At 40.3% G+C, this 25,759-nt stretch overlaps 1 long non-coding RNA gene across 1 annotated transcript; it reads right to left on the reverse strand.

Moving 5' to 3' along the window:
- Nucleotides 1–8,007: 8,007 nt before the first annotated feature.
- On the reverse strand, nucleotides 8,008–20,725 carry LOC135519234 (uncharacterized). Its single transcript, XR_010452281.1, has 3 exons — nucleotides 20,231–20,725; nucleotides 8,833–8,977; nucleotides 8,008–8,360 (listed from the first exon to the last, which is right to left on the reverse strand). It is a non-coding gene; the product is annotated as an uncharacterized LOC135519234 (long non-coding RNA).
- Nucleotides 20,726–25,759: the final 5,034 nt, after the last annotated feature.

A 25,759-nucleotide genomic window follows, 5' to 3' on the forward strand; every position in this document is an offset into this window, starting at 1 on the left:
ACCTTTTTTTCTCATTACTGTAATTCCGTAAATTACTACAGACTATTGAAGCAAACTGCTAATTTTCATTTACCTTAAAGAATTGTTATGTTCTAAAAATTTTAATAAATCATTTAGAAAATATTACTTTGTATGAAGTCACTGAAATTGTTCAAACTGTAAAGATGAAAAGTTTGTATTTTCTGTATTGGTGTTTGATGCTAGTGTTTTTACTCTCAGTGTGTTCTGAGTGACAGTGTGTGTTATCTCAGTGAGGGTTGTGCATAGTGTTTGGCTGCACTGAGCGTGTTTTGAGCCATGTGTTAAGAGTTGTGTTGCTTGGAATGAGTTTTGCAGGTGTTGTGAACTGTTTAGCTCAGGTGACTGTTGGTAGTGCAGACTGTAGTTAGAGTTTTGCACATGTGACTCCAGTTGTGCCCACTGTCGTTTAGCAATCAAAAAAAACTGTAATTGCTGAGGACATTTTGTTATATAATCAATTCTAGAATAGGGCAGTAAAGTGACAAAATGTGAAAAAAGTCTGAATACTTTCCGAAGGCTCTGTATGTATGTTCTGTAGAGAAAATGAGCCAGGTGAAATATTTAATTTATCAATGCTTGGATTCCTTCGTAGGAAATTCCTTTGTGATTCCCAGAAACTGGTCATAGCCCCTCTTTGCGCTTCCATATGTTTTCACACCTACGTCCCATAAAACACAGGACTAATATATCATAACATGTGACAGTGAGGAATCTCACTCTGTAGAGCTGATGAACCATAATAAATGGGATTCCTTTACATTTTTCATTCACCAGTGGAAAACCATTGCTTTTTATCTCAATATCCTATTCCTTTATTCTCAATCCACAGAAGACCTTAAGAATTGAATTTATTGAAAAATTGAACTGACATTCGATTAAATATTTGCTTTATAAGGTTCTCACATCGACTTCTGTAACATAAATGAGTCACAATTGCAGTATGTAAGTATGCTCCATTTCACCTTTATTTAACCAGGTGGGCTCGCTGAGAACAAGTTCTAATTTCCAACTGCGACTTGGCCAAGATAAAGCAAAGCAGGGCCACACAAACAACAACACAGAGTTACACATGGAATAAACAAACATACAGTCAATTACACAATAGAGAAAAGGTCTATACACAGTGTGTGCAAATGAGGTAAGATAAGGGAGGAAGGCAAAAAATTGGCCATAATGGCGAAATAATTACAATTTAGCAATTAAACACTGGAATGATAGATGTGCAAAAGATGAATGTGCAAGTAGAGATACTGGGGTGCAAAGGAGAAAAACATAATAATAATAATAAATAACAGTATGGGGATGAGGAAGTTGGATGGGCTATTTACAGATGGGCTATGTACAAGTGCAGTGATCTGTGAGCTCTTATTACTCTTATTATTTTATTTGCTTCCAATGTATCTAATTTTTTAAATACAACCATCTTTAAAATAAATGTGTTGAGAAAAAATATCCATAGATTGTCCATATTTGAAATGTGTAACTAAATCAGGATTATACAATCTATATATTTTTGTTTTAATCAAATGAAAATCTAGTCTAATAAAGTTATTTCAAATGGAATATTTTGTATTAGTTTGCCATTTAAGCTGAAACGTTTGAATGAAATATAGGCCAGTCCTTCTATATTCTTCTACTCTAAGAGTTCCCGATGCTCCTGATAGGTCGATCTTTCATTTCAGTGGAGAACCTAGACACATGACATGGTAACAACAGGAAATAAACTGACATGCTGATTTATTATTGTGGGTTTTTAGTTGCAAGCAAGTTTGCCGTTAGTAGCATTCTGAGAAATCAAGCGGTAACGAGTCTCACAGCACTGCATTCTGCCTGCTCGTTGCAATCAATCCAATACGTATGATGTATGAGTTGCAGGCGTTGGTGGTATCTTGTTTTTTTGGTGCCAGCTCGGGCCAGCTATATGTTAATATATCTGGCTGTCTACCTCAGGGAATTCGAAACCTTTGAGATCCACAGCCGTACAAGTAATTAGAACTGACAGGACATATTTCCTCCATCCGTCTCGCCTCAAGAAGGGCTCAAGTGCTCCTATGTGTGTGTGTGTGTGTGTGTGTGTGTGTGTGTGTGTGTGTGTGTGTGTGTGTGTGTGTGTGTGTGTGTGTGTGTGTGTGTGTGTGTGTGTGTGTGTGTGTGTGTGTGTGTGTGTGTGTGTGTGTGTGTGTGTGTGTGTGTGTGTGTGTGTGTGTGTTTTAGTGTGTTGTTGATTGGAAATGTAGTATATTTGTCTGTGTGTGCATGACATTGAGGAAAGGATCAGAAGTGAGGGTGTGAATTCATCGACAAGCCTGTGTCATTTTGGGGGGAAATAAAAAATAAATAAACCGAAAAACACATACCTGTCTTTTTTAAAATTTTACAAATAATCTTAGATTAAGTATTTTACACTGATATTGATCTCTTTTCCAATATGTTTTACTCTACCTCTTTAAATTATATTTCCTCTGAACAATGGCTGGGTAAATCTTTGCCCAGAATGTTTTATTTTTAGCTTGTTGCTCCTGCAAACATCCTATTGGCTCTCCTGACTAATTACAAGGAACTGTCTGTTCCTCTAAAATCACAGGCCTGTACATACCCTACCTCCAGTCCAGAAATGGAATTGGAGGCTAATGCATGGGAACTGCAGTTTATCCAAGATAAATGTCCAGTTTTTAAATTGCATGCCTTTTCAAGTTGTTTTTCTTTCATTGGGGATGTATTATATATCGTTTTTCCTCCTGCTAGCAGTATTTTTATTTGAATTTTATCAGAAGTACTTGCCATGTTTACAACAGCAACTGCGTCCACATTGATAGAATATTTCGTCATAAATATACTGAATAAATATATAAACGCAACATGCAGAAATTTCAAAGATTTTACTGAGTTACTGTTTATATATGGAAATCAGTCAATTGAAATAAATAAATTAGGCCCTAATCTATGGATTTTACGGGACTGGGCAGGACTGCAGCCATGGGTGGACCTGGGAGGCCAGTTCGACATATTGCCAAATTCTCTAAAACAATGTTGGAAGTGGCTTATGGTAGAGAAATTAACATTCAATTCTCTGGCAACAGCTCTGGTGGACATTCCTGCAGTCAGCGTGCCAATTGCACGCTCCCTCAAACCTTGAGACATCTGTGGCATTATGTGGTGACAAAACTGCACATTTTAGAATGTCACTTTATAATAAATACATAAAATCACAGAGCAAAGACAATGCAGGAGTGGCTTCGGGACAAGTCTCTGAATGTCCTTGAGTGGCCCAGCCAGAGCTCAGACTTGAACCCAATCAAACATCTCTGGAGAGACCAGAAAATAGCTATGCAGCCCTGCTCCCCATTCAACCTGACAGGGCTTGAGAGGATCTGCAGAGAAGAATGGGAGAAACTCACCAAATACAGGTGTGCCAAGCTTGTAGCGTCATACCCAGGAACACTCAAGGCTGTAATCGCTGCCGAAGGTGCTTCAACAAAGTACTAAGTAAATGGTCTGAATGCTTATGTAAATGTGATATTTCAATTTTCAATTTCTAATAAATTAGCAAACATTTCTAAAATTATTTTTGCTTTGTCATTATGGGTTTTGCGTCTAGGTTGATGAGGGGAAAAAACGATTTAATCAATTTTAGAATAAGGCTGTAACCTAACAAAATGTGGAAAGCGTCAAGTGGTCTGAATTCTTTCCTGAAGGCACTTTATATAACAGGATATATTTTGAGATATGTGTGATACAGTAATGGCCCATGTGTTCCTGACAGAGCATGTGAGCGAAGTTGAGCGGTTGGAGATCCCGCTCATGGCTCACGGAGCAGCGCTCCATGACCTTCCCAACCCCTCTACTATTACCCGCTCCCTGCCACGCGCAAAATAAAATGCAACTCCAAATGTGCTCCATTTATTCAAATCACAATTTAACCAACATCCGTCTATTTTTGTGACTACCTGAACCTTCCATTTGGTTTTGAAGTGTTTTTTTTATTTTTTCATTTTTTTATTTCACCTTTATTTAACCAGGTAGGCTAGTTGAGAACTACTGTATTTAATTTATTTATTTATTTTGCTCCTTTGCACCCCATTATTTTTATTTCTACTTTGCACATTCTTCCATTGCAAATCTACCATTCCAGTGTTTTACTTGCTATATTGTATTTACTTTGCCACCATGGCCTTTTTTGCCTTTACCTCCCTTATCTCACCTCATTTGCTCACATCGTATATAGACTTGTTTATACTGTATTATTGACTGTATGTTTGTTTTACTCCATGTGTAACTCTGTGTCGTTGTATGTGTCGAACTGCTTTGCTTTATCTTGGCCAGGTCGCAATTGTAAATGAGAACTTGTTCTCAACTTGCCTACCTGGTTAAATAAAGGTGAAAAAAAAGAAAAGAAAAAAAGAACAAGTTCTCATTTACAATTGCAACCTGGCCAAGATAAAGCAAAGCAGTGTGACACAGACAACAACACAGAGTTACACATGGAGTAAAAAATAAACAAGCCAATAACACAATAAACAAGTCAATGACACAGTAGAAAGAAAAAATAAAGTTTATATACAGTGTGTGCAAAAGGCATGAGGAGGTAGGCAATAAATAGGCCATAGGAGCGAATAATTACAATTTAGCAGATTAACACTGGAGTGTTAAATGAGCAGATGATGATGTGCAAGTAGAGATACTGGTGTGCAAAAGAGCAGAAAAGTAAATACAATTTTAAACAGTATGGGGATGCGGTAGGTAGATTGGGTGGGCTATTTACAGATGGACTATGTACTGCTGCAGCGATCACTTAGCTGCTCAGATAGCTGGTGCTTAAAGTCAGTGAGGGAGATATGGGTCTCCAGCTTCAGTGATTTTTGCAATTCGTTCCAGTCACTGGCAGCAGAGAACTGGAAGGAAACGTGGCCAAATTAGGTGTTGGCTTTGGGGGTGATCAGTGAGATATACCTGCTGGAACGTGTGCTACGGGTGTTGTTATCGTGACCAGTGAACTGAGATAAGGCAGAGCTTTACCTAGCATAGGCTTATAGATGACCTGGAGCCAGTGGGTCTGGTGACGAATATGTAGCGAGGGCCAGCCGACTAGAGCATACAGGTCGCAGTGGTGGTGATTTGGTAACAAACCGGATGGCACTGTAATAGACTGCATCCAGTTTGCTGAGCAGAGTATTGGAAGCTATTTTGTAGATGATATCGCCGAAGTCGAGGATCGGTAGGATAGTCAGTTTTACTAGGGTAAGTTTGGCGGCGTGAGTGAAGGAGGCTTTGTTTGCGAAATAGAAAGCCGATTCTAGATTTGATTTTGGATTGGAGATGTTTAATATGAGTCTGGGAGGAGGGTTTACAGTCTAACCAGACACCTAGGTATTTATAGTTGTCCACATATTCTAGATCGGAACCGTCCAGGGTGGAACCGTGTTGAAACAAACCATATGGATATGAATGAAAACTATTTGAATGAACATGAAAAGGTGAATGTATGAAGCACACATCATTTCAAATAGGCTACATTTCATATTAAACAGCATATAAACTCTAAATAGGTCAGGAGTCAGACAGGCAGCCTAAAAAGGAACGAAAATGAATTATTTAGGCTATATTATTTCAATTATTTCAAGGCTATCAAATCCAAAAAAATCAAATGTTATTGGTCACACATACATATTTAGCGGATGTTATTGCAGGTATAGCAAAATGCTTGTGTTCCTAGCTCCAACAGTGCAGAAGTATCTAACAATTCACAACAATACACACAAATCTAAAAGTAAAATAATTGAATTAATAAATATATAATTATTTGGACGAACAATGTCGAAGTGGCATAGACTAAAATATACTGGAATAGAATACAGTATATCCTTATGAAATTAGTAAAGCAGTATGTAAACATTATTAAAGTTACTAGTGATTCCATGTCTATGTATATAGGGCAGCAGCCTCTAAGGTATAGGGTTGAGTAACCGGGTGGAAACCGGCTAGTGATGGCTTTTTAACAGTCTGATGGCCTTGAGATAGAAGCTGTTTTTCAGTCTCTCGGTCCCAGCTTTGATGCACCTGTACTGACCTCGCCTTCTGGATGGTAGCGTGGTGAACAGGATGTAGCTCGGGTGGTTGATGTCCTTGATGATCTTTTTGGCCTTCCTGTGACATCGGGTGCTGTAGATGTCCTGCAGGCAGTGTGCCCCCGGTGATGCATTGGGCAGACCGGACCACCCTCTGGAGAGCCCTGCGGTTGCGAGTGGCGCAGTTTCCGTACCAAGCGGTGATTCAGCCCGACAGGATGCTCTCAATTGTGCATCTGTAAAAGTTTGTGATGGTCTTAGGGGCCAAGCATATTTTTTTCAGCCTCCTGAGGTATGGAGAGTTCAGAGCTTCTGCTCTTTTTTCGTGTATGTTTCTCACTTATGGGTGGCACAAATTGGGATATTGGGGAGTGGAATGAGTAGGGTATATGCAAATTAATACTGTATTTACTATAGTTTATTTGTTGGTGTGTTTTTGCAGACTGTAGTGTTTCTGCAGACCTTTCTTTAGTATTTACTATAGTATTCTATAGTGTACTACAACATTCCATAGTAAGTGTCTGTAGCCTATGATGACTAGGTCTATAGTTTGATGGACCTGCTGGTATGAGATAATACATTATTTGATCATTAGAGGAGAAGGGAATTAGCAGCCCTTACTAAGTACACAGACAGAATCTCAATCAATTTACGATTCATTTAGATCTGATTAGCTCGCAGCGCGGCTTTAAAGAGGAACCCATATACGTTTCATAATCTGGCGACAGCGTATCGCAGGTCTAGCACACATGTTATATAGACACACAGGTGCATACACACACAGGTGCAAACACACACACACACACACACACACACACACACACATGCAGTGGTGTATATTCAGGAGTCTTGAAGCAGAACTTGCAGTGAAATCATAGAACAGACATAGCCCTTGGTTCACTCCAGACTTGGTGACCTCACTAACTTTAAGCATCAGTTGCCAGAGCAGCTTACCGATCATTGCACCTGTACACAGCCCATCTGTAAATAGCCCACACACCTACCTCATCCCCATAATATAATTAATTTTTTGCTCCTTTGCACCCCAGTATCTCTACTTGCACATTAATCTTTTGCACATCTATCACTCCAATGTTTAATTGCTAAATTGTCATTGTTTCGCCACTATGGTCTATTTATTGCCTTACCTCCCTAATCTTACTACATTTGCACACACTGTATATAGACTTTTCTATTATTTTATTGACTGTACGTTTGTTTCTCCCATGTGTAACTCTGTGTTGTTTGTGTCACACTGTTTTGCTTTATCTTGGCCAGGTCACAGTTGTAAATGAAAACTTGTTCTCAACTGGCTTACCTGGTTAAATAAAGGGGAAATATAAAAATAAATATGCAAGTTTTTATTTCCCTATTGTTTACAATTCAAAAGTTGAGGAAAGGTGAATGGGAACAATAATCTAAATCATAACAGCATTCACTTGCAGGTCGTGTTTATGCGTTTTTTGGTAATTGGCATTAAAGGATAAAAAATGTCATAATTTGTATAAAAGAAATTATAAAATAATTTGACAACCCTGTTTGTAAGCTTTTAAATTATATCAAACTCAACCGTTCATCTTTTCCAGTGATGAAGACATGGATATCACATGGTATGGTATACAACATGAGTCAACTGAATGTATTGGCATTCAGGTCCAAAAATCACTGATCACTTCATCCATTAGCAAACATGTATGGAAAGTTTAGTTTAAATCCGGAGGGATGATGTCAAAAAGTGAATTCAAATGGATTTACCCAAAATAGAAAATAAAGCAAGAGATTACACACTCTTAGGGGGAAAAAAGAATTTCAAAGGGGTTCTGTTGTTGTCCCCATAGAAGAACCCTTTTCGGTTCCAGGTAGAACTCTTTTGGGGGGGTTCTCTTATGGGGACAGCCGAATAACCCTTTTTCGTTCTAGATAGTGTAGGAATGACATTCACATAAGGATCCAGACCTAGGTTCAAATATCTGTATAAGGGCACAAGGAGAGACCCAAATGCAGACACAGGAGGCAGATGGTAGAGCTCCGATATTTATTATAACAAAGGGAGCAGGCAAAGGCAGGTTGGGGACAGGTGAGAGTTCATAAACCAGGTCAGAGTCCAAACAGTACCAAACGATAGGCAGTCTCGAGGGCAGGCCAGGCAGAGGTCAGAAACCAGATCTGAGTCCGAAACAGTACAAGTGGATAGGCAAGCTGGTTGTCAGAACAGGCAGAGTGGTCAGGCAGGTGGGTACGGAGTCAGGACAGGCAAGGGTCAAACCAGGATGACTAGAAAACAAACAGTGACTGGTTGAATTGGCAAACAAGACAAACTGGCACAGAGAGACAGGAAACACAGGGATATATACATTGGGGATAATAAGTGACACCTGGAGGGGGTGGAGACAATCACAAGGACAGGTGAATCAGATCAGGGTGTGACAATCTCAGTTACATTTCAAAGTCATTTTTTATTTAAAAAATTGGAATGTATTTGGAAATAGAAGTCAATCAAATTAAATTGTGACAGAATGTTTCTTACATTTAGTAACATTTTCAATCAAATTCAATGACATTACAGAAGATGTCACTGTCATGTTTTTTCCATTGTGTGTGTCATCAAATGAAATTGCAGGTACATTTCTCAGAGAAGGTACATTTGCAGGTACATTTGCAGGTACATTTCTCAGAGAAAGGAATATAGTTTTGTCAAAAACAACATCTAGCTTACGAAGTGCTAAAAGTGCATGGAATCTCTTACTTGTTACAGCCTGGTTCATAGAAGGTCAGGTGTAGCATACTCTACTGATGTTTTTAAAGGTCTGTGTGAACATCTGTTTAGGCATCTCTCTTGAGGCTGCTGTTGTACAGTGATGGATCAAGAGTGTAGCTATTGGCTTTCCTCTCTAGGTGAAAACAGCAATAACACACAAGATAGTGATTCTTATTAACATTCAAGTGAAAAGCAACAGAAGTAATGACTTAGGAGATAGCAAAGCTGTAGATGCAGACCACTGGACTACCATCAAGGGATTGTGGTTGGAATAAGGCAATTGAGTTATATGAATGATAAATTAATTTCAGCGTGGTATAAACATATTTCCTACTGTGATTCCCCGCTGTTTCCACCGTCATCCCTCTGTGATGATAAATTAATTTCAAAGTGGGCATAACATACTGAAAAGGAATCTTCAAATGTTCTTTCGAAGCCCTGTATATGGATAAAAAAAACGGCACAAAATATGAGGGATATCATAAAGCTGTGAGATTATTGTAGCACATCTCAACTCCCTTATCAATACTGGGCCTACAGCAGCCTGTGGGACACTGACTGACGTAAACATATTTTTTTCCACTTGCCTAACACATCAGACTGTTATCATGGTTACCCCATGGATATTCAGTCTCAACAAGCCAGAATGTTGTACAAAACTACAGTACCAGTCAAAAGTACTACAGTACCAGTCACGCATGTACTGATTCAAGGGTTTTTCATTTATTTCTATTTATATCTATTTATTATTTTTACTATTTTCTACATTGTAGAATAATAGTGAAGACATCAAAACGATGAAATAGCACATAGAATCATGCAGTAAACAAAAAAGTGTTAAACAAATCAAAATATATTTTTCATGTTTGAGATTCTTCCAAGTTGCCACCCTTTGCCTTGATGACAGCTTTGCACACTCATGGCATTTTCTTAACCAGCCTCATGAGGTAGTCACCTGGAATGCATGTCAATTCACAGGTGTGCCTTGTTAAAAGTACATTTGTGGAATTTCTTTATTTCTTAATGCATTTGAGCCAATCAGTTGTGTACCTCAAGGTAGGGGTGGTATACAGAAGATAGCCTATTTGGTAAAATACCAAGTCCATATTACAGCAAGAACAGCTCAGATAAGCAAAGAGAAACAACAGTCCATCATACCATCATCCATACTTTACGGGGCGGCAGTGTAGCCTAGTGGTTAGAGCATTGGACTAGTAACCGAAAGGTTGCAAGTTCAAATCCCCGAGCCGACAAGGAACAAAATCTGTCGTTCTGCCCCTGAACAGGCAGTTAACCCACCGTTCCTTGGTCGTCATTGAAAATAAGAATTTGTTCTTAACTGACTTGCCTAGTAAAATAAAGGTAAAATAATAAATAAAATAAAACTTAAAGACATGAAGGTCAGTCAAAAAAATGTGAAAGTTTCTTCAAGTGCAGTTGCAAAAACCATCAAGGCCTTCATGGTCGAATTGCTGCAAAGAAAACAAACCACTACTAAAGGACACCAATAATAATAAGAGACTTGCTTGGTCCAAGAAACATGAGCAATGGACATTAACCGGGTGGAAATCTGTCCTATGGTCTGATGAGTCCAAATTTGATATTTTTGGTTCCAACTGCGGTGTCTTTGTGGCCTGTTTGTGATGGTGTGGGGATGCATTGCTGGTGACACTGTCTGATTTATGTCAAATTCAAGGCACACTTAACCAGCATTGCTACGCCATCCCATCTGGTTTGGGCTTAGTGGGACTATCATTTGTTTTTCAACAGCACAATGACCCAACACACCTCCAGTCTGTGTAAGGGATATTTGACCAAGAAGGAGAGTGATTGAGTGCTGCATCAGATTACCTGACCTCCACAATCACCCGACCTCAATCCAATTGAGATGGTTTGGGATGAGTTGGACAGCAGAGTGAAGGAAAAGCAGCCAACAAGAGCTCAGCATGTGCAAACTCCTTCTAGACCATTGGAAAAGCATTCCAGGTGAAGCTGGTTGAGAGAATGCCAAGAGTGTGCAAAGCTGTCCTCGAGGCAAATGGTGGCTACTTTGATGAATCTCAAATATAAAATATATTTTGTTTTGTTTAACACTTTTTTGGTCACTACATGATTCCATGTGTGTTATTTCATAGTTTTGATGTTTTCACTATTATTCTACAATGTACAATGAGTAGGTGTGTCCAAACATTTAACTGGTACTGTATATTTGAACTTACCTTGCTGGTTGTCCATGCTGCTGGTACTTTTGACGGTAGGTATTGAGGATAAAATGTCCACAGGGAAGTATTATTAACCAGACTTTTTTGGGGTGCCAATCTGTGTATGGCTCTATTGGCTTATATTTCCGGTTTGTATTTTCAATCTCCTGACACATTGCTCAATATGCAAACAACAGTAATGTACAATGTGTTAACAATAGCCAAACATTATCAACCGAAACAAGTTTCCTCAGAATCAGCTGGAAGTGCTTGCGTCTTCAAAGCTGACAATGTTCGGTCTGTGGTTCGGTTACGCTTGGGCATTGTTAAATATTGTGCAAGCTTTTATGTCGAGTGTGAATTGTGTCAGTATTGAAAATACAAACGATAGAAATATGAGACCAGCGTAATGAAAGTCGGGCTAATATTACTTCCCTGTGGATACTTTGTCTCATAATGAAAACGTCAGCGGACAACAGGTAAAGTAAGTTAAACTGAAGTTAATGCAACATTCTAACTTGCAATGGGCCTGTTCGAAAATGTTGAGCATAACGTACATGTTAGAGAAGAGAGAGTAAGTCTTCCAGTCTCGAATTCTAAAAATAATTACTTTTCCACCAGCAGCTCAAGGGCACCTATAAATGTTTATGATCAGTGGCAAATTGAGCATTTCTTTACCAGTCCAACATCCTCCCCATGAGAGACATCCAGCATGTGCAGTTCGAACATTATTTCCTATTACTGAAAATGTGGCGGACATAGCGCACATGATGCACTGAAATGAAGAGAGAGGGGACGAGACAGAGAAGAGAGGATTGGAGTTAAGTGACAAGAAAAAAAGGGATACTGGAAACAGGACTGCAATGTAGGAGCTGAGAGATAAAGAACGAGCTAGATAAAGAAATGTACAACTGGAGAGGAGCAGAGTTCATTTGGGAGAGCTGAAGGGATACAGGGATACGGACTCCCTTTGTTTGGCTCTGACGTAGTCATCCCATGCAGGTAAAAGTGTTTGTTTGTTCGTCCTTTATTGAGCCTTCCAATAGGGTAACATTCTGAAACACCAGTGTAAATGAGTGTACATTATTCTGCATCCATGGCCTCCCACTGTGACATTATATTAGTCCAATCCGTTACACTTCTCTCCTACCATTGCAGCATACCATCCCATGTAGCTCCACCACTACTATCTCCTGCTGAATAATGGAGGCTACTGTAGGTGTGTGTCTGGCAAAGTATTGTGCTCCCAGGTACTGTCCAAGAGATTTGTGTTGTTTATCGTGCCATAAAACTAAGATGCTTAGCAGCAAACATTGAGAGTAGATACTGGGAAAGGAACAATTGCTCTTGAAACAATTGAGTTGTTAATCTTTCTCATTAGCTTTGTGAGATTCTCAAGGTGTTAGTTCTCAGTCCAGTGACAATGGGTTTGATGTTTTTATGGGTTTGATGTTACCAGTATTTTCTTCACTTATTTCTTGGCAACACTATGGGCCAACATGGTGTAATTGGGTGTTTTAGAAATTAACACAATAGATCAACTGAGAGTGGAATGGAGAGACCCCTTAAATGGCAGGTTATGTTGTTTAGAAATAGAGAGACAGCCATAATATGACACTTTAAATATCTATATTCCTTTGAAATATTTGTGAGTGTAATGTTTAATGTTCATTTTTGATTGTTTATTTCACTTTTGTTTATTATCTCTTTCACTTGCTTTGGAAATGTAAACATATGTTTCCCATGCCAATAAAGCCCTTTGAAATGAATTGAATTGAGTGAGAGAGGCAGAATGGAGAGATTGAACCTCCTGACCTGTGTACACATTGTAGCCTGGCTCAGTATAAATAGTATAATACATCATCTGTATGAACATGAATGAACCATTCAACACAACATTTCTTCAGACAAACCTAAATGTCCTGAACATTCCACTTTGAAGATATACTTCAGAAACATACCATAATGTGTACATGAATGCATAGGCCCTTCTGTAGCTTTGTCCTGGTTTCAGGGAGGGTCGTTAAGGTGTTAGACGTCCAGGTGTTAATCTTAATTTGACCAGTATTGTCGCAGCAAAATAATCCAGCAGCAACAGGATTTTAACGTTTAGTCCATAATGTTGCTTGATCGGTGGTTAGGCTATTAGCTATCCAAAATTAGGCTACATGAAAGTGCAATACTATTAATATACTGTAACCATGTGTTAGTGCAGGTTTTCAGTGAATTTATGTCAATCATGAAGCTCGTCTGCATTCCCTGTGGTGCAGAAAATTCTCTGCATCAAAAAAGTGATCAAATTAAGATCATACATCTGTATGTCTGCCTGGCTCTCTGTGTGCTATCTCAAGCTGTACCCTCCCTACCTGATCTGACAGTAATTGCAGAATGAGGTGCTGCTACTGTAGTACTTTCCCCTCTGGCAACATTTGACAGAACTGCAGAACATAGAGATTAAACAGAGAACAACACGCATGTAGACACACACAATAGATACATCGCACATACACACACAGACTTAGTCCTCCATTCTTGCCGTAGGAAAACTTCCCTATCACAGTTATAGAGCTGCATGTGAACAGACTTTACTGACAATTGAGTCCAAGTTAAGCGTACACTCAAAGAAGTGCATGTGAACAGTCTGTCTACATTCACAACGCTCACCTTGACCCTATTATGGGATCATGGAGATGGATGCTACAGACTGATTCGGAGGTGGCTGGACACAGGTAAGATACCCCACGGCCGTGACACAGTAGGCTGTATTTTGACAGGTGAATGATATGTTAAAGTTTGTGTGTTGTTCTCTGTCTGACCAACAAAATGTCTGAAGTACATTCACACAAAATAGAAATACTTACAGAATATATTAAATATGTTTTCTCTCGGGCTGTTCGATTTTGCGAGAGTGCACATGAATGCTTCCTGAAGCAACAAGAGTATACAAGTCGACGTGCAGTATGTCTCACTCACATGGCAACACTGCAACAGTAAAGCACACAGCTGGAGGTGGGAATTGGTCTTGTGAATTGAAATATATATTTTTTAAACTGACACGAACCATTAATATCAACATGATTCAGTTTCTCCTAAACTGCTTTTTAAAGAGCTCTGCGGTATGGAAAATTGGTTTTACCAGTTGTCAGAACGTTACGTGCGGTCTTCTGGGAGATTTTTGACTAGACTAGCAAACATGTCCAAATTAGCACGATGTGTGCCCAAAGCGGGTTAAAACATTGGACCCATGTAGGCTGCCCACATTGGGTCAATGTGCCTTTGCTCATTTGCTCCACATTGGCCCAAAGACGACCCTCACTTCAGCTAAAACAAAAATGGATTGGCTGCCTGTTACATTTTATCTTAAAGACAAAGTTGTTACTATCACATATATATATTTGCCAGAGAAACTACAGTTTCTCATATACCACATGCAATTATCAAAGTCCTTTACAGACTGCATTTTCACAATATAATTTTTTGTTATCAGACAACGGAACACTAAAACTGGAACGATACACACAGTAATGGTTTCACAAAAAGACCTTGTGAAATTAAAACGGAAAAAAAATGATTCCAAGGTAATTGGCTTTGAAGATCCGACCCTCATTCGTTTCAATGGTGTCAGCAATTTTATTCTTGTATTCCTTTTTAACTTAACAATATAAATTGGGGTATTTGTAAACCACGCCCGCAAATATGCTAATGCACCCTCACCTCTACATTATAATATATCTGTGCTTGGTGTAGACTGGCCCATGTTGGGCTTGGTGTGGGCTGGCCTATGTTGGACTTGATGTGGGCTAGCCTGTGATGAGCTGGTGTAGGCTAGCCCGTGTTGGGCTTGATGTGGGCTAGCCTGTGTTGGGCTGGTGTGGGCTAGCCTGTGTTGGGCTGGTGTAAAGTAGCCCATATTGGGCTTATTTGGGCTTGGTATGGGCTAGCCCATGTTTGGCTTGCAGAGGGCTAGCCCGTGTGAGGCTGGTGTGGGATGGTGTGGGCTTGGTGTGAGCCCTATCAGGAAGTCACACCTTGGTCCCAGGTGTCCCAAACCAAGTGATTAAATAGGATAGGGGTATATTGAGGTATCAAACATTCCATATGAACCATGGACCAGTTTATCCCAAATGTATTTTTAACAAGCTCTGCAGTGCAGACAGACCCCCTATGTAGTGAGCTTTCGTTCTGTAGTCCTTTCCCTGACCACATAGTTACTACCATGGTTATCAACACAACAGCACCATTTATTATTACGATTGTTATTATTTTACCTTTATTTAACTGGGAAAATCAGTTAAGAACAAATTCTTATTTACAATGACGGCCTACCCCAGCCAAACACGGACAACACTGGGCCAATTGTGTGCCGCCCTATGGGACTCCCAATCACGGCCGGATGTGATGCAACCTGGATTGGTTGTCAATCATGGTTGTCAAGACAACAGCACATGATTTTTGTTTCCTGTCAGTCTTTCCCTTAACATCCTTCCAGTCACCCCTGCTGCCCGTCTTCCTGTGTGACTGTCTGTACTTTCTGTACCGTTTCCACTGAGTGTTCTTCCATATGTGCTGCTGGTGACCACTGGCTTCTGACTAACACACACACACACACACACTGGTGGTGACTCCTCCCCTGGCTGCTAAATAAGGTTGGGGTCACAAAACTCGAACAAGCTCTGGATTACTCATGGAAACATTATGACAGCTATAGTGGACATTAATTAATTTAATCTAACTTTTACATAACAAGGTTTGGAAAAATTGGAATGACAACTTGTTATGCTGTAAACATGACTGAAACTGAACACAAATGTTAATCTTTGTACAAATGTAAATGTAAAGCAGATCTATGACGGCTTCCTCTCTGTAATCTGTATTTCATGATGATTATTCACCACCTCCTAAGACTAACCGGCAACATTTAAATCCATGAAGCTCCTGGGAAGCGCCTCTGCATGATTACTCTGTAGGTCTACTGTATGTGTATCCTCCGAAACACTATAAGTCTTGGTTATCTCAAATATAACACCCTAGCCTAGGGATAAGTCATAACTTCACATCTATTGGCAAAGAGTAGCTTGAGAAGGTTAAGTATGAGTATGATAAGGCAGAATAAGGTTGTATTAAAGTATGTTAGAGGTGGAATGCCACGGCTTTATGTTCCACAAAAATGTGGAGGGATTTATTCAACACTTAAAAAGTATGCTGCTGTGCACAGTGGTTACATTTAACATAAAACTATCATGTGAATGGCACTGTGATGCTGTCAAGTTGTGGCAATGACATCATCTGGCCAGCTCTGGACTGCTCATCCTGTACCTTATAGCTACTGTAAATAGACACTAATCTAATTTGTCCTTATTAAGCCACATTTACAGTCCAGTTCTCATATAGATGAATCACACATTACACTACTCCCACTACTCCTCCTCATGATGAATTACTGCCTTCAGCTGTAACTCTGTGCTACCTGGCAGTTTCAACATTAGGTTGGCTGTTCACGCGATTTTTCTAACCATGTTTTTCCACAATGCTGTGCCTGATTTATGGAGACCACGCTACATTACCAGATCTAGCCTCTGGCTTCCAGACCTCAACACAAACTAAAAAACCATGGCCTGAAAGGACATTTTCCATGCAGCAAAGAGGAGGTAGAAACAACAATAAATGATTTGGTGATGGAAAGACAAATACCTCCAATAACTATAACAGTTTTCATATTAATATTAAACCAACAGAACACGTTATTTCATCCGTAAGTGTAAAATAATGCACTGCAAATGAGAGTGGTGTTTTAGGCTTCCTTCCCTAGATCTACTATGATGGTAGTCATTATACTGTATATTGAATGTCAATTCCACTGCTGATAGCTCACCTCCCAGGACTGTGTACTGTGATGTATTTAGGACTAATCACACTTATTAGGGCGGCAGGTAGCCTAGTGGTTAAGAGCATTGGGCCAGAAAGTGAAAGGTTGCTTGTTCAAATCCTGACCTGACTAGGTGAAAGGTCTGATGTGTCTGACTCTTGATTCACTAAAACTACATTCTAAATAAGCAGTTGTCTGAAGCTAAAAAATAAAGGAAATTCCATGCACAGCAATGAATACCATGGTTTTCCAACACACAGCTTTGACCTACTACAGGAGCTATTTTGGTCTATTGTACTTCAAACAATGTGTATGCAGTATGCGTAGGATTCAAACCTTCTCAAACATCCTAATTCATAATCTTAAATAATGGTGCCAGAGGAGATAGCTGCCGTTGTAAGAATCCGACGGCGAGTGGGTAACCCGCCTCCACCATCAGTCCTATTAGCCAACGTGAAATCATTGGATAATAAACTGAATGAGCTCCGATCAAGACTATCCTATCAACGGAACATTAAAAACTGTAATATCTTATGTTTCACCGAGTCGTGGCTGAACAAGCACAAGGATAACATACAGTTTCCGTGCATCAGCAAGATAGAACAGCTGTTTCTGGTAAGACAAGGAGTGGCGGTCTTTGTCTCTTTGTCAATAACAGCTGGTGCATGAAATCTAATATCAATGAAGTACATACATAGAACTCTATAGAGCCTGTCTCCATTCCTGATTTCTGTCATCGTTAGCTTACCTGTGTAATATTGGCATAAGCTCAGAAACACTTGTTTTGCAAACATGGGCCTGTTTTATAAATTGCTGTGCTGATCAATGGGCAGTTCATTAACTCTGTCAAATGAATATGTAGCTTAAAGCTGTGTTTATTTGTACTTAGTACTGCAATAAAGATGGTGACGCTACAATAATACACATTTACAATAGGTCTATATCTAAAAATACATGCAGCCTAATGATATATACAGTATATACATGATTTTAATAGCAGGACAATGTAAAGTCCATTACTCCTCTGAAAAGTATGAGTTTGAAGTACAATAGACAGGAAGGTAATTTTCTGTTAAGTGTGCATTATCCAACATTTCCACATGCAAAGGCAGATTTTTTTGCAACCCAGTCTGCCATTCGCAGTGTTATTGCAACCTTTAATTTGGCTTCTCCCAAAAGGTCTGGGCCTTAATGGCACAAGTGATGTGCTTGCATAACTGCAAGGGTTGTTGCTTTAAACTCTGATCTGCTGGCTGTTGCCCTCCTAATAGCACAAATATTTTTTTAACTAACTATTAAAGTAAAAATGTACCATGGATAGTCGACCTCAGTGTCTGCAGTTTTAAGAAGGTGAATAGCTCAATTGATTGTGAGAGTCTTACATTGTAAAATATGACTCAATTCCTATAGAAATGAAAGAAAAACTGTTTTAAGTCATTGACCTTTCACAGTATAACTCAGCCATAGAGAATAAACAAAGATATCCCCATGTACACTACAGCCGTGTCTTTCTTGTGCCTTTTAAGTCTTTGTTCTAGCCTAAAACATTGCAGAGTTATGCATCCTATACATTTATATAATTTGCATGCGCATACAAATAGGGCGCATAAAGAGCAAATAGTTCCGTTTTGTACCATCAAAACTGTGATTATACAGTGGGGCAAAAAAGTATTTAGTCAGCCACCAATTGTGCAAGTTCTCCCACTTAAAAAGATGAGAGAGGCCTGTAATTTTCATAATAGGTACACTTCAACTATGACAGACAAAATGAGAGAGAAAAAAATCCAGAAAATCACATTGTAGGATTCTTTATGAATTTATTTGCAAATTATGGTGGAAAATAAGTATTTGGTCAATAACAAAAGTTTATCTCAATACTTTGTTATATACCCTTTGTTGGCAATGACAGAGGTCAAACGTTTTCTGTAAGTCTTCACACACTGTTGCTGGTATTTTGGCTCATTCCTCCATGCAGATCTCCTCTAGAGCATTTTGTCTGTCATAGTTGAAGTGTACCTATGATGAAAATTACAGGCCTCTCTCATCTTTTTAAGTGGGAGAACTTGCACAATTGGTGGCTGACTAAATACTTTTTTGTCCCACTATATGTACAATAGATGCCAGACAACACAGTTTTTAAATTAAGCCTCTAAAATTGTTAGATCAATATCACAGGAGGTTAATTGGGGAGGATGGGCTCGTGGTATTGGCTGGAGTGGAATGAGTGAAATGGTATCAAATGCATCACACATGATTTCCATGTGTTTGACGCCATTCCATTTGCTCAGTTCCAGCCATTATAATGAGCCGTTCTCCCCTCAACAGCCTCCACTGACCAATATATCCACACGCAACCGGGTGAGAGTGAGTGGTCAATTATCTACAACATTGAACCAATCTGTGTGTAAAGCGACACTGTGACTTGAAACCAACAAGCCATGGCTTCCCTTAGAGGAAAAGACAAAGAAAAACTTATAGATGCAAATGAGAGCAACGAACAGCTAAATGATATCCAGGAAAACATAGCTAAAATGCTCTCCATGCTCCCCAAAACAGTCTTTCGTGTCTGATATGCTTATACAGGGTGGGCACATGGACGAACAGGACAGCAAAATTGGCAAAGGTGCAAACTTTAGAAGATGAACTGGCCCAGCAAGAAAACAGAATGAGACAAAACAACATGAGAATATTGTCCCTACCGGAAGATGATGAAAAAGGAGACCTGTCTAGCTATGTGATCAAGCTTAGTTGTGCTTGGGGCCTCCACTCATTCCATGTCAGTCTCTTGGAGGATCCACTCTCCCCAAGTAGACCCCCACCAGCAACTATACTTTAATTACATTTATAAGTTAATACAAACTGACCACAATACTTAAGTGGCAGTCTTTCTATATATTTAAAATGACATAATCCACATCTTTTGGGGGGTACACAAGGAGAGGAGTTGGAGCTTATAAGCGCTAAAAAGGCATAGCGCCTCAAGTACAAAGATGTACTTTCCTTATGTTTATTTTGTTTATTTAAATGTCTGTTCAGCCCACATGCCCTATAGTATATGTAGAATGTGTACATAATAACTATGTACTGTATTTATTAGGGATGCACCGATATGGCCTTTTTGACACCGATATCCAATATTTTCCTTGCCAAAAATCCGGTACCGATATAAAAAACTTTAGCAGCCTTTTAAGCATTCTAGTACAGTTAAATTGTTAAAACACACACACACACAAACACTGACTAAAAAGTTATTTTGTTGCCATTTACGTATGTCCAGATTACCAGTAAAACATAATCAAAATGTATTTCTTTCACTTACTTGCTGTGCTGTTTGTTGTTCATTTGTTCAGTCGTTTCATTCTCAACCAGGATTTCATCATACATGTCAAGCAGTGAAGTTTCAGCTCTGTCTGTCCGTGGCCTCTTTTCCTCGGTGCGCACTGTCATTGTGTCCACTTCCATCTTGTCCAGCTGTGTCTGTAACATTTCACGTAAACCCTGTTTCTTGTCTGCATCGAAGTAGTGGTCCTTGTACCTAACATCGAGCATGGTGGCAACACAGTAAAGAGGCTCAGAGAGAATGCCACCGAAGTGCTTGTTCACAGCCTTTAGTTCAGTACTTTTCTAAGTTAACCCCACGGTCTGTGTCAGCAGATTGGTTGAGCAGGCATTTCAGTACCATGACAGTGGGTATCACGTCTGCTGCAGACACAGTTGATGAGCTTATTTCTCGAGTCAGTTGTTCATGTTTCCATGTTTCAAACATGTTCTCAAATGCCATTGAAATGGCAGCAGTGGAATGAGAACCAGTACATTCTTGAGCATGCAATACGGCTTTCCTCAGTACGAACTCCTCAACCCACTGTGCTGTCAGACTCAGCATTGTCATGGGGCTGCAATCACTTGTCCAATGTCAGTTGTGAAGCTAATAGCAGTGGCGCCCATAGCAAGTAGCTCATGGATGTGCGTTTCAACAATACTCCGGGAAGGTCAACAGCTGAAAAATATTTCCTAGTTTCCTGAATTTCCTCCTGACTGACGTGCCCAAGGTAAACTGCCTGTTACTCAGACCCAGAAGTCGGGATATGCATTTAATTCATAGCATTGTATAGAAAACACTTTGAAGTTTCTAAAACTGTTCAGATAATGTCTGAGACTATAACAGAATGAATATGGCATGCGAAAATCTGAAGAAAAACCAACCGGAAATAATAAAAAGAAATTGAGGTACCAGGCTCTTATAATGGAAACCTATTGTTCCTATGAAATTCCGGCTCCCAGATTGCAATTCCTATGGCTTACACCAGATGTCAACAGTCTTTATTCAAGGTTTCAGGCTTGTTTCTTGAAATACTAAGAAGATTTTGGAGTTTTAGTGAAGAAAGCACCGGAACAATATCAGTCTTTCGGCGTGCGGTGAAGAGGGCTTACTTCGCTTGCGTACTAATTTTACTTTCCTATTGAACATACTACTTTCCGTATGAAATATTATAGTGTATTTACAGTTGTTTGACTTGTTTGGACGAAGTTTAGCGGTAGCTGTTTTGGACTCCTTTGTCTGCATGTTGAACGTGTGTATTACTGAAATCGATGGTGCCAACTAAATAAGGTTGTTTGGATATAAAGAAGGATTTTATCTAAAAAAACAACCATTCATGTTATTGCTGGGACCCTTGGGATTGCAAACAGTGGAAGATCTTCAAAAGTAAGTGATTTATTTAATCGCCATTTGTGATTTTATGAAGCCTGTGCTGGTTGAAAAATATGTTGATGTGGGGCGCTGTCCTCAGACAATCGCATGGTATGCTTTTGCTGTAAAGCCTATTGTAAATCGGACAACACAGCTGGATTAACAAGAATTTAAGCTTTGAAATGATACAAGACACTTGTATGTTCATGAATGTTTAATATTATGATTATTTATTTGAATTGTGCACCCTCCAATTTCACCAGATTTTGTTGGCTGGTGTCCCGCTATCCCTGAGAAGCTTTTAGGAATGCTGTGTTGCACGTGTAGCACTATATTTTTTGTGCCGTCATTACATAATCTAAATTCAAATCAAATCAATTGTTATTAGTCACATGCGCCAAATACAACAGGTTACAGTGAAATGCTTACTTATGAGCCCCTAACCAACAGTGCAGTTTCAAAAAAATACAGATAAGAGTAAGAGATAAAAGTAACAAGTAATTTTTTAAAAAGCAATATATACAGGGGGGTACCGGTACAGAGTCAATGTGCAGTGGCACCAGTTAGTTGCATGTACATGTAGGTAGAGTTATTGAACTGACTATGTGCAGAGGGGGGAGCAATGCAAATAGTCAGGGTAGCCATTTGAGAAGATGTTCAGGAGTCTTATGGCTTGGAAGTAGGAGCTGTTTAGAAGCCTCTTGGACCTTGACGTGGTGCTCCGGTACCGCTTGCCATGCGGTAGCAGAGAGAACAGTCCATGACTAGGGTGGCTGGAGTCGTTGACCATTTTTAGGGCCTTCCTCTGACACCGCCTGGTATGGAGGTCCTGGATGGCAGGAAGCTTGGCCCCTGTGATGTACTGGCCCGTACGCACTACAGAGGGTAGTGCCTTAAGGTCGGAGGCCGAGCATTTGCCATACCAGGCAGTGATGCAACCAGTCAGGATGCTCTCGATGGTGCAGCTGTAGAGCCTTTTGAGGATCAGAGGACCCATGCCAAATATTTTCAGTCTCCTGAGGGGGAATATTTGTTGTCCCTACTTCATGACTGTCTTGGTGAGCTTGGACCACGTAAGTTTGTTGGTGATGTGGACAGCAGTTTGTGCTAGGAGAGCAGTCCTGTAGCTTAGCATCTGCTTCATCTGACAACTTTTTTTTGATCTAGTCAAAAGCAGGTGCTTCCTGCTTTAATTTTTTCTTGTAAGCAGGGATCAGGAGGATGGAATAATGGTCGGATTTGCCAAATGGAGGGCGAGGGAGTGCTTTGTATGCATCTCTGTGTGTGGAGTATAGGTGGTCAAGAGTTCTTTTCCCTCTGGTTGCACATTTAACATGTTGATAGAAATGTAGTAAAACGGATTTAAGTTTCCCTGCATTAAAGTTCCCGGGTACCATGAGCACCACCTCTGGGTGAGCGTTAACTTGTTTGCTTATGGCAGAATATAGCACATTCAATGCTATCTTAGTGCCAACCTCTGACTGAGGTGGTATGTAAACAGCTACAAAGAAAACAGATGAGAACTCTCTTGGTAGGTCTGCAGCTTATCATGATATAGTCTACCTCAGGCGAGCAATAGCTCAAGACTTCCTTAGATATCATGCACCAGCTGTTATTTACAAAAATACATAGTCCGCCGCCCCTTGTCTTACCAGACCCCGCTATTCTTTTTTAAAATTTCTTTTAAAATTTTACCCTGTTTTCTCCCCAATTTTGTGGTATCCAATTGTTTAATAGCTACTATCCTGTCTCATCGCTACAACTCCCGTACGGGCTCGGGAGAGACGAAGGTTGAAAGTCATGCGTCCTCCGATACACAACCCAACCAAGCCGCACTGCTTCTTAACACAGCGCGCATCCAACCCGGATGCCAGCCGCACCAATGTGTCGGAGAAACACCGTGCACCTGGCAACCTTGGTTAGCGCACACTGTGCCCGGCCCGCCACAGGAGTCGCTGGTGCGCGATGAGACAAGGATATCCCTACTGGCCAACCCTAGGCCAATTGTGCGTCGCCCCATGGACCTCCCGTTCGTGGCCGGTTACGACAGAGCCTGGGCCCGAACCCTGGGTATAGCACACTTAGCCACTGCGCCACCCGGGAGGCCCCCAAACCCCGCTATTCTATCCTGCCAGTACATTGTATAACCAGCCAGCTGTAGGTTGATATTGTCGTTGTTTAGCCACAACTCCATGAAGCATAAGATGTTACTGTTTTTAATGCCCCGTTGGTAGTTTAATCTTCCCCGTAACGTGTCGATTGTAATGTCCAAAGATTGCATGTTTGGTAGCAGAATTGAGGGAAGTGGGGGGTTTATTCGTTCGCCTCCGAATTCTGTGGGGTACTGCGACCATGTGCTGACCAACTGGCAAGTATCTTCACTGACATTTTCAACCTCTCCATGTCCGAGTATGTAATACCAAACATGTTTTAAGCAGACCCCCATAGTTCCTGTGCCCAAGAACACTAAGGCAACCTGCCTAAATGACTAACAACCCGTAGCACTCATGTCTGTAGCCATGAAGTGCTTTGAAAACGTGGTCATGGCTCACATTAACACATCCTCCCAGAAACACTAGACCCACTCCAATTTACATACCGCCGCAACAGATCCACAGATGATGCAATCTCTATTGCTCTCCACACTTCCCTTTCCCACCTGGGCAAAAGGAACACCTACAGTGGGGCAAAAAAGTATTTAGTCAGCCACCAATTGTGCAAGTTCTCCCACTTAAAAAGATGAGAGAGGCCTGTAATTTTCATCATAGATACACTTCAACAATGTAAGACAAAATTAGAAGAAGAAAAAATCCAGAAAATCACATTGTAGGATTTTTAATTAATTTATTTGCAAATTATGGTGGAAAATAAGTATTTGGTTACCTACAAACAAGCAAGATTTCTGGCTCTCACAGACCTGTAACTTCTTTAAGAGGCTCCTCTGTCCTCCACTCGTCCAACATATGGATGATAACAGGAGAGCTTTAATATACACCCTGGCCCAAAGGCACAGGCGAGGCAGCACATAGCTCAACCACGGTAACATGAACCGGATTAAACAAAACAAACATACCTAGGTTTGATACAAACCTAGGGCAAGCCAGCCTATAGCGTAACACCATACACAAAGAACAATTCCACACACAGACATGGGGGAAACAGAGGGTAATGTACATTAGGTCTGATGAGGGAATGTGAACCAGGTGTGTGGGAAAACAAGACAAAACAAATGGAAAATGAATGGTGGAGCAGCGATGGCTGGAAGACAGGTGATGTCGACTGCCGAACACCGCCCGAACAAGGAGAGGTACCAACTTCGACGTAAGTCGTGACAGTAGGTCCTATGATTGAGTGTAGTCTGTCCCAGGGGTGTGAAGGTGAATGGAAAGGCACTGGAACAACGAACCGCCCTTGCAGTCTCTGCCTGGCCAGTTCCCCTCTCCCCACCAAGATTCTCTGCATCTAACCCTATTATGGGGGGCTGAGTCACTGGCATACTGGTGCTCTTCCATCCCGTCCTTGGGAGGTGTGTGTCACTTCAGTGGGTTGGATCACTGACGTGATCTTCCTGTACGGGTTTCGTCAGTGTTTTGTCAGTGTCGGGTCTATCATTAAATGTGAAGTCTGTTAATTTATAAAATCAATTCACTATGTGTAGTTATTATTACCTGATTAAACTAATCATGTAAACTTTAATTAATGGGAAAATGTTTATACAGTATCTATTTCCCAAATCGACTCTTCAGATATTTTCATACCTTATCAAAACAGTCGCTTATTAATGAATTATTATTACCTCATCAGTTCTCATTACTGAACGTCACAGACCTTTTGATATCTGCACAAACTCTAGCCTAAGTGAAGAATCAGCAATCTACAAATTGGCTTATTTATTTACTAACTAAATTATCACAGAAATTCATAACTATCAAAAGGCACAAGACCCAGATGCAGACACAGGAGGCAGATGGATGGAGTCTTACAATGTTTAATAATCCAAAGGGGTAGGCAAGAGAATGGTCGTGGACAGGCAAAAAGGTCAAAACCAGATCAGGGTCCAGGAGGTACAGATTGGCAGACAGCCTCGTGGTCAAGGCAGCCAGAATGATCAGGCAGGCAAGTACAGAGTCCAGAAACAGGCAAGAGTCAAAAACGGGA

Source organism: Oncorhynchus masou, chromosome 29 (assembly GCF_036934945.1).
Source record: "Oncorhynchus masou masou isolate Uvic2021 chromosome 29, UVic_Omas_1.1, whole genome shotgun sequence".
NCBI classification, from domain to species: domain Eukaryota; kingdom Metazoa; phylum Chordata; class Actinopteri; order Salmoniformes; family Salmonidae; genus Oncorhynchus; species Oncorhynchus masou.